General features: G+C 42.0%; 1 pseudogene; it reads left to right on the plus strand.

Annotated features, from left to right (window-relative positions):
- The first annotated feature begins 6,012 nt into the window (after window positions 1-6,012).
- LOC148037271 (17.4 kDa class I heat shock protein-like) lies at window positions 6,013-7,431 on the plus strand (annotated as a pseudogene).
- The last annotated feature ends 607 nt before the right edge of the window (window positions 7,432-8,038 follow it).

The following is an 8,038-nucleotide window of genomic DNA, read 5'->3' on the forward strand; positions in this document are numbered from 1 at the left end:
GAACTTTTGTGCTTGGTTGTTTTTGTCACTATTTGTATTTCTTTCACGCTAAATTTTTTTATGTTTGCATAGACTAGGATTGCTTTTTATATTGTTTTTTAATCCTTTGTGCTTGAGATTTTGATTATCTTGGGTAAGTTTGGTGTTTTCTTAGATAAATTGGAGTTAGACCTAGTCTATAGCTGCTAGGTAACTTGAATGAGGTATATTTTCTTGCCAATATTCTTGCACATCACAAGGATTTTGGTTTCACAAGCACTTCACATTGCACTTGTTGAATAACCACACTGGGGGTTATCTCTTGATTTTCATCAATTACTTCCATGCTATGGGTTGAGTAAATACACATTGCACCATCCTTGAGCACTAGCATGGCATGACACTTGCATATGCAATAAATCTTAGATGCATGTGGACTAGAGAGAGCATCTTTTATTGTGCATGCATAGTCCTTTGCAAGCATGAGAGTGGGATATTTGTCATTGAACTAGGAACCTTAGGCTGAGAGGGAAAGGTGGCTAGGCAAGTTTGAGGGTTGTGAAGGACTCCTCTAGCTATGAGATAGGATATTTATTTGGTCAACATCATGAGGACCAACTATTTTCCTAAGAGTTTTGTGAGATTTGGATTGGTGGAGAGAAGTGCAATTGTCTTTCTTTCATTGTGTGATGAGAGGCGAGGTTAAGTTTTTTAACTTAAAGAAGGAATTGTATTTGCATCCTACATGATGGCACACTGGCACTTGTAGATGGGCTAGTCATAATCTTTATCAATGCATCTATTTTTTGTGTGTGCTACATTGCTTGTGTAATTACATAGCATTGATTTTGGCTTTGCATTTCTTCAAGATTATGTGTGATTAAGCATGGAGTTCATTTTCAAAGCACGTTTTTTGGATAGGACACATTGTATGAAACCAAAAGCATGTACACTATGAAAATCATTTTCTATTTTAAAGACATGAGGCTTTGTTTGGGATTGGTGAGTATAAGGCTACTAACAGGGAAGCTTTGCAAGAAGCCATCTTCTTGCTTGTAGACTTTTCCAATGCATTGTGATGTAGGCTTAGTTCTAAATGCCCTTGGGAAGCATGCATACATTTCCTAAGAATTTTATTATGGAACATGGGAAACAGCTGGGATACTATTATCTACTCAAGCAAGAGTTGTTTCTTCAGTAGTAATCATGTGTTCTGATATTGGATGTGTGTGCGTGTGTGTGTGTATGTGTTAGAGACACTGGTTTTGCATATTAAAAAGGCAAATACATGCAAAGATGCTTGGAAAATCGTTGAAAAGATATATGGCATATTCATGGGGATAAGGAAAATAAAGCTAAAGCGGAGGTTGCATGGTGCATGGCAAGGAAATAGAAGCATCGGTGATTATGTGGTAGAATTAAATAGGTTGTAGAAGATCTTACTTCAGTAAATGCACTAGTTGATGATGATGATTTAGCATCCATCACTCTAAATGGACTTGGACCAACATACAAGTTCCTTGATACCTCCATTTCCATGATGGGAGATGCTATGCCTAAATTTGAAGAGTTGATTACCTTGCTACTTATGGAATAAATTAAGTTGGACCTCAATGCATCTAATAATGGAAAGAATACAAGTCAAGATAGTGTGTTTTATCATCAATGAGGATGTGGTAGCTCATCTAGAGCTATAGGATCATCTTATGGCCATGGATGCACCTTTACATGAGGCAGTAGTACTTTTGCCCCATCTCCTAGCTCCAGGTAAGGTAGAAATGCCCCCTAGGTAGTATACCTTTCTTTTCTTTCTAGGTACAAACAAAAGCCCCGACCACCAGCTCTAGAGACCCCATCATCCATGCAATATACTCCCCATCTTATGCAACGTGCCACCATGCAAGTACAACAAAGCAAGGGGTGGACGCAACAGCCCCAATAAAAAAGTGAATGAAGAAGCTCATTTGGAACAATGCAAGAGATGACAAGTGGAGAGGGCCATCAGAGGGATCCATCCAGCACAATATTAAATTTTGGTCTCATAAATCCCTCCAGCTGGTCCATAAATCACTCCAACACCAAGGCTCATTTCAAACTCAAGGACCTTTTAGTTCCGTAAATCCCTCCAACAAGTCCATAAATCCCTCCAACACCAGGGCTCATTCCAAACTCAAGGACCTTTCAGTTCATTAAATCCCTCCAGCACCAGGGCTCATTCCAAACTCAAGGACCTTTCAGTTCCATAAATCCCTCCAGCAGGTCCATAAATCCCTCTAGCAGTAGGGCTCATTCCCAACGTAAGGGCCTTCCAGTTCCATAAATCCCTCCAACACACTTTCCAACATGGCTTGTATACACACTTAAAAAGTCACCTGGCTACCCCAGCAACACTGTCTGACTTGCCACCCAGCAGTGCCATGGGACTGGCACTCTACTAGGAGAGTGGGTAATGTTAACTGCAAAGCAAAGGAATTAAAAAACAATCCATCAAGAGGAAAAATGCAAGGCAGAAAAAAGAAAAAGGCGCCCTACAAGAGAGTGCCTGAAAGAAATCTAAAAGCATGGAAACAACCACTAGGAATACAAGAAGCAACCATGGAAGCCGCAAGAAGCCAAAAGCAAGAAGGCACACCTTTGAATATAAAAGCGCAACCAAAACCTCTGTAAAAGAGTGTTGGGCTCTCACCCATGCAAATTGTAAAGGTAGATGGGTAGTAGGAATGAAGCTAGGAAGATAGGAGGACAATGGGAAAAAGGGCCTATAACCGGCCATGTAGAAAAGGGGATAAGGGGATGACCGCCTAAAAGGGATTTAGGGTTTTGTATATAAAGTTCAAAAAGTGAATGAGAGCTCATTCTTTGGTGAGTGGCAAAGTGGACTCTTTTTTTTCTCTTCTTCTCTTTGCTTCTCTTACTTGCTTGTGAGTGCTTGAGGGAGGAAGTGAGAGTGAGTGAGGGAGAGAGTGTGTGAGGGTGAGAGATCTTGGAGGTGAAGCCCTCCACCGTCTCTTCTTCTTCTCTTCTTCTCTTCTCGTCTCACGTGTGGCTATGGAGGATGGAGCTTGAAGGAAGAGGCTTGAGGATGCTTGAGTGTGCATCATGAATCGTGGAGCTATCGAAGTGCTTGAGAGAGGAAGAAAATCAATCATGCATTAAGGTAAGCTCACTATACTCGTAGAGAGGGATAGCATGTTGGCTATGTGAGAGGTAGCCATTAGTGCTCGCTTGAAACGCTTGGCCAATAAGCGGTTCGTGGGTCTTGGCGGTTGAACTTGAGCTCACCTCTACATAACATAATCAAGATAGAAGCAAATAAGTCTAGATTAATAAATTGGGAAGTTGTCCTCTTGGCTGCATCATTGGTACTAATGGTGGACATTACAAGTGTAGGATGATTTAGGATAGGTGTCCATTAAATGGAGGTATATCATTGTGGATTCATCATGATTTTGAAGCAGCTTGCTTGCATAGTTTTCTTGGTTGAAATAGCACTCTCTATCAAAATGACCAAAGCGTCTACAAAATTGTGCATTGATGTTTACCTTTATTTTTGCGATTCTTTTATTTATAATTAGTTAATCAACAATGATTGCATTTGAGCCTTGAGTGTCTTGTAGTAATGAAGGCATTGTCACAAGTAGTAGCTAAAGTGCTCCCAATGGATTGATATTTGCTATCGCTCTCCAGTAAGGATGCCTCGATGTTGTGCAGTTTCCAATCTTCCATATTAGATAACCATCCATATCACAACTTACTAATAAAATAGCTTTGGCCTCATCTTCATCTAGTGTTCTTTTTAGAACAACTAGTTGTTGTTTAATACCCTTATATTTGTTCAAGTGACTTGTGAGACCTTCCTTTGGGTTGAACTTTAGATTATAAAGTTGCCTTAGTAGTTTTCCCTTAGAGTGCTTGGATTTAGGGTTGAAAACTTTGTTGAGCTCCTCCCATGCTAACTTTGCACTTGGAATACCATCAATGTGATGTATGCATCATCACTTAAGCCTCCTGCTATATATCCCAATGCTTTCTTTTTGTTTTCTTCATTTTCCTCTCCCAAACTTGGTGAGCCTCTCCCAATGGCAATGCCCCATAAGCTCTTCCACATGAGAAGATCCATTATTTTTTATTGCCAAGTGGGGAACCTAGATCCCATAAATTTATCAATGACATCTTGAGTTGACATGATGGAGAGGTCTTATTGTGCTTATAAACAAATACCCAATAGTGTCTAACTCAGCGGCTTTGTGGGCCTTTGTCTATTTATAACACCCCACCCAATCTTGGTCGGCGGGGCCTTTGTGGTTTACTCATGAGATATTTTCATTTCCTAACTTATACAAATTTGCATGGGAGAGAAGTTAGCACCCAGATTTATAATGAATAGTTGGGTTTATTTTGGTGGAAAAATTGAATGCTCAATAATTTAAGAAGGTTCGGCCTTTATATTGGTTTGTCCCATTTTCCACCTTTTAACCTTGCATTCAATCTTGCCTACCTATATGCCCATCTCCATTGTTCTTTAATATTAAGTTCTCCAATCTTTAGTTGCCTTAGCCTTTCTTGGACCTTTTTTGTCATCATTGTAACATTAATTATTGTTCTAACATTGCTTTATTTATCCAAGGAATGTTTGACCCAATGATAGTGTCTACATTTAGATATGAGCTACATAACAAACAATGCTCCGGTTTTTCATTTGATTGTGTACTCGATGAGACATTTCTTCATTTCTAAGTTTATTCTATCAGTTTTTCGCGTGATGAAAGGTTGAGTTCAATTGATGGGTTTAGAGCGATTTTTTTAAATCTTTCTTTTGTTAATGTATTGGTTTTATGTTGTTAGTATTGCTAGGACCATTCCCTCCCATATGACCATGTTTCTTTGGAGTCATAATATCTACCATTATTGTTGTTTTTCCTTTGAGTCCATCCTCCTACCATCTTGGGCTCCCCTAGCTTACTTGCATGTTCTTTTTTTCTTCCATGTGTTTGAGAATCCAAACACTTTTTTCTTTCTTTTGTTAGTCTATTGGTTTTATGTTGTTAGTATTGCTAGGATCATTCCCTCCCATACGACCATGTTTCTTTGGAGTCCTAATATCTACCATTATTGATGTTTTTCCTTTGAGTCCATCCTCCTACCATCTTGGGCTCCCCTAGCTTACTTGCATGTTCATTTTTTCTTCCATGTGTTTGAGCATCCAAACATTTTTTATCAGATGGTGCCTCTCCCAAATGGACCTGGTATACCATAGCCTCTACCATGAACACTCTAAGTTCATCAAGTTGTACCTCTGCGCATCAACACATTACCCAAAATCAAGTCTTTATCCATTTTTACACAAGACAAAAGCATTTGTTGTTTACAATCAAGGATGGGGGTTGGAGCATGATGGTGCGTGTTAGCTAGTATTCAAGGTAGGCACACACGAAACAAGCATGATGACACATGAGAACGGCATAGGGCATTGTTATTATGTACATATGTATGTACGTGATCATCAATCGAGAAGTGTGGCCTTCGTGGCATGTGAGTTAAAGCGGCTAGAATGAAGAGGGACAAGGCACTTCTTTTGCTTTCGAAAATATGAGATCAATGGCCGGAAACCCAACCTTATCCTTGAGGTGGCATTGTTGTTATATAGGTGTGTGTGATGCGATGGAGAAATGTGGAGGTTGTGGCATGTACATCAAAGTGTCCAAATGAAAGAGGGCGAGCCAAGTTAAAAGCCTCCTATTGTTCGATTTTCTTCCTTTTGGGGGGTGATCATTCGTCGATTTTGGTGGGCCTTGGGGTAGTCAGGGGTTGGAACTTGGCAGTCGCTGCCTAGAAGATCACATCGATAAGAGCTTGCCTTGGAGTTGAAAGAAAAGGAAGGTTGTAGACGCTTCCCGAACACTCTAAGAGCTTTCTTTGGAGTTGGAAAAAAAAGGAAGGTTGTAGACGCTTCCCGAACCCTCTAGGCTCTTTCGCGCAGGCTCGTATTTAAAAGGATGCCCGCGCTGCGCGGAAGGCCAAGAAGACGAATCAGAGCAGTCGATCGTTGTTCGGACCCTTCTGGCATCGCTCTTCATCGTAATACATCACCATCCACGCCTTACAGCCTACTCGATCTATTCCCAGGGCATTAAGCATTCCTCTTTTTCTGTGTCACACACATGCACTCACTCTCCCTCCCTCGCTCGCTCACTCTCAGAGAGGCGCCGCCAAACTCTACAGACAGATTAGCACAGATTATTGTTTCAATGGCATTGAGCCCATTCTTCGGCCGGAGGAGCAGCAGCGACGCCATCTTCGACCCCTTCTCCTGGGACCCATTCCCCAGCGGCTCCGCCCTCTTCAGTCCTTATGCCGACTGGTCCTTCCGCCTCTTGGACAACGAGCCGTCGCGGTAGCTAGCCCGCGAGGCATCGGCCGTGGCCAACACTCAGGTGGATTGGAGGGAGATGCCCGAGGCCCACATCTTCTAGGCCGACCTGCCGGGGCTGAAGAAAGAGGAGATCAAGGTGCAGGTGGAGGACGGGCGCGTGCTGTGCATCAGCGAGCGCAGCAGGAAGGAGGAGAAGCAGGAGGGCGACAAGTGGCACCACGTGGAGCGGGCGCATGGTAGCTTTCTGAGGCGCTTCCGCTTGCCGAACAATACCAAGAGCGAGGAGCTGAGCGCCCACGTGGGGAATGGCGTGCTGACCATCACCGTGCCCAAGCGTCAGACTCAGCAGCCCAGCAAGCCCGCCATCACCGACGTGCCCATCTCCGGCTGAGCCTCGAATGCCGGCCCCTCGATACACTCCACTCTATGGAGAGAGAGATCCCCAGCTGTAAAAATAACAGGCCGTCTTCCGAGGTGCAACGCCACGGCAAATGCAATGTAGCTTACAATGTTGTTTGCACACCAGTGTACTAATGTCTTTGTATACCAGTATAGCCATCGAATCCCATCAAGGGGCCACAGGCCCCGAACTTTGTATTGATCCTTTTCCTTGCTTCCTCGCTTTAATACAGTTCGAAAGGTTTTTCCCCAACGTAGCAAATTCAGTTGAGATACGTTGCTATATACAAAGGTGGATGGCACGTCAATTATATCATGTTCCTCTCTAACAAATGAGAAAGTCGGCATATACGATAGATTTTATATGATATCTCAACCCTCACAACTCCGTCATTGTAGACCTCAAGACAGAGATCCTTGCATGGGTGAGCAATTTGTAGTGCGGCATGGCATTCGAACGTCAACCTTAAAGCACGAAGCTGACAAACATGATGAGAGTCCCTGCTAAATTAGCAGCATGTGTATTTTGCTTGGGAGTTGGGATCCCTTGTGTGGCCCATCCAACATCCATCGAGATTGATGGTCTTCTTACCCTTGTGAAAAATACTCTAGGGACTATTGAGCAGAATTGTGCAAATGCGAGCAAAGATAAGACAATCATATCCCCTTTAATTTTCTACCCCAAGCGTTACAAAAGTTATATGAGAATATGGCCATTGCATGATGCAATCATTGCAAAGTCATGAAAGCTATGAAATGCAATAAAACCTTCTCAGAATTTTAACTAAATGTTAGGTTTGGAATCCCAAACCCAAGTCCTCGAGCAAGGATATTGCTCCCAAGTATATGCAGTGCAATATGCGAAAGAGAGAGATAGGATGAAAAAGAAAGGGTAGCTAAATAGGATAAAAGGTAAAAAGAACAAGATATCTCTTTCAAAGAGGAAAGCAATGGATATTGATCGTGCATCACAATCTTTAAAAGTATATATGTTCTTACTTCGTAAAATTTACACGACACAACCAATAGAGTTGAGTAAGGAGTAGAGAATGCACTAGCAAATATAAGAACATAAATTTTTTTAATTTCAAATGAATTGATACAAAGATGGCTTTGTCCACTTGTGCACTTCCATTGTGAAAGCTTAGCTGGTGATTCAGACATATAGTAGGCGAAGAGCTTAGCTGTAACTGGAAGAACTTTGGCTAGGTGAAAGATAGATTGACGATGGCTTTGGAGGGATTTTCCTTTTATAACTTGGGAATGCAATCTAGTCAGCCTGTTTGC

The sequence above is a fragment of the Lygodium microphyllum genome, chromosome 4, assembly GCF_053477565.2.
Source record: "Lygodium microphyllum isolate KBCC chromosome 4, Lygodium_microphyllum_v1.1.10, whole genome shotgun sequence".
Classification (NCBI taxonomy): Eukaryota; Viridiplantae; Streptophyta; class Polypodiopsida; order Schizaeales; family Lygodiaceae; genus Lygodium; species Lygodium microphyllum.